Raw genomic sequence first — 2,682 nt, 5'->3', positions numbered from 1 at the left:
TCAAAATAATTCCAACCCGCCCCGAGACTCAATTCATATAGGTATATGTAGCACTTCGCTCTGGCCGATGAAGCTTAATGCTTGTATTTCCCATTTATCCCACCACCAGTTGGAAGAGGAGTGTCTAGTACGCTTGCCAGGACAGCACTTCGCATTGACATGTTTATGATCGCTCCATTTTGCCCCCCCCCACACCCACTCTTCAATGCCTTTCCTCACCCTAAACCGCAAAGCTGTTCCTGCTCCTCGCCCTCCCCCTCTTCATTAGTTATCTAAATCTTCATTTATACGTGTAATCTTCATTATCTAACTAAATCTTCATTTATACGTATATTATATTCCGGCGGGGAAAGCAGAAGGCGATAAAGATTTGAATTAATGAGAGAGATACGTTGCAGTAAAGGAGATTTTAGCTTGGTCGGTCACCAACGTATCTCACCCCGCGATTGGTTATGAGGAGTTCACTCGCTCGTCTCCCGGCACTGAAAGGGAGGACAGGAAGGCATCTTCCTGGGAAAGGCAAGACTAGTTAGTCTCTCTAGGAAGTCCAGTCTCTTTGAGAGGGAAGGCCAAAAGTTATTGGAGAAGAATTGCGAGGGGAGTAGAGGGGGGAATTTGATCAAAAATCCATCGCCGTTCGCTGGAAAGACACTCTTTCCCCTCCTCTAGTCCTATCCCCAAGAGTATATGATAACATTTTGGAACGGACTCGCTGTACAGATCAAAAAAGGGCGAGGGGTGTTGATCAAGCTTGGTCTAAAAAGACATGGGGGTTGTGGTCGATTCCCGATGGTAAGGTACTGAGTGCTCCTATAGAGAACCAGGAGAAGAGTGAGTGCATGTGTAAGACATTTCTAGAAGGTACTGAGTGCTCCTATAGAGAACCAGGAGAAGAGTGAGTGCATGTGTAAGACATTTCTAGTTTAAAGCAAGCGATGACATTTCCAAATAATAAAATAACGTAAAAACATTTTACCATTAATCGTTAATAAATCAAATTTCGATGTAAAAGATGTAATTCTTTCTTCGATCAAAGTGGGATTATAATAAAAAAATAAAATATTTAAAATTTTAACTTAAATATAATATATTTTTCTATATATAATATTTTTATTTTAATTTTATGTCTATAAACATAAAAAGATCAATAATAAAAAATTTCTTATCACAAGAGAGATTGTGTAATTTTTTTTGAATATAAAAAATGGAGCTGTGGTGGGTCTCTTGTCCCACAAACAAGGGGGTCACATACATCAATTTGATGAATATTAAAAAAGGAGAGTCCCCTTTCCCACAAACAAGGGAGTTGCAAACACGTTACCAATTTGGTGTCTTGCTTAAATAAGAATAAAAATGTAATATGTAAAAAAAAATGAAAACATGTAATTTTTTTAATGTTAAAAATGAATATGGAATATAATATTGCAAAAAAAACAATAACAAAAAAATCATTATTAATCATTTTAACTAAAAATATTAACTAAACACACACCACAACTCACATAAAAAAAATTGTGTAGTTGTAATTATTTTCATATTCAACATTGAATTGACACAAAGCATGCACATGCACTCTTCCATGTTAAATATAGAATGGAAACACACAAAATATGAGAGATGTGTAACTCTTTTGATATTTAAGATGGAATTGACAAATAACATGAACATACATACATATAAGTTCATCTTATCTAATATCTATGAAAATCTATGAAAATTTAATTTATTCTAGAAAAAAGCAAATTGTATTCAAAAAATAATATTAATAATAAAATAATAATGTAATATTGCAAACAAAAAAATTGAAAAGTGTAATACTTTTAAGGTTAAAAATACAGCTCGAATAAATATTTCAAAAACAAAAACAAAGTCATTATTAATAATTTTTATTTAAAAATATTAATTAAATACACACCATAACAAGGAGTTGACTCACATAAAAAAAATTGTGTAATTGTAATTATTTTCATATTCAACATTGAATTGATACATAGCATGCTCATGCACTTTTCCGTGTTAAATAGAGTTGAGACACACAAAAGATGAGAGATGTGTAACTCTTTTCATACTTAACATGGAAGTGACAAATAACATGAACATGCATACATATCTATTTCAATCTATCAAAATTTATTTTATTCTAGAAAAAATCAAATTGTATTCAAATAATAATAATAATAATAATAATAATAATAATAATAATGTAATAGTGCAAACAAAAAATTTGTAATTATTTTAATGTTAAAAATGAAGCTGAAATATAATATTGCAAAAAAAAAATCACTAATAATCATTTTTAACTAAAAATATTAATTAAACGCACACCACAACATGGAGTTGACTCAGATAAAAAAATAGTAAATTGTAATTATTTTCATATTCAACATTGAATTGACACATAGCATGCAATGCACTCTTCCATGTTAAATATATAGTTGACACACACAAAATATGAGATATATGTAACTCTTTTCATACTTAACATGGAATTGACAAATAACATGAACATACATACATATAGGTTCATCTTACTTAATATCTATTTCAAATCTATGAAAATTTAATTTATTCTACAAAAAAATCAAATTGTATTCAATTTTTTTTAAATAAATACTTGTTATGCTGATTTTTCTAAATTATATTTGCCCCATTTTCAAGAAGAAAGATAAACAAAATTTCTTG

This window comes from Pinus tabuliformis, chromosome J (assembly GCF_031772625.1).
Source record: "Pinus tabuliformis cultivar Carrire ecotype Pingquan chromosome J, CPIR1, whole genome shotgun sequence".
NCBI classification, from domain to species: domain Eukaryota; kingdom Viridiplantae; phylum Streptophyta; class Pinopsida; order Pinales; family Pinaceae; genus Pinus; species Pinus tabuliformis.
This window is presented reverse-complemented; position numbering follows the sequence as displayed.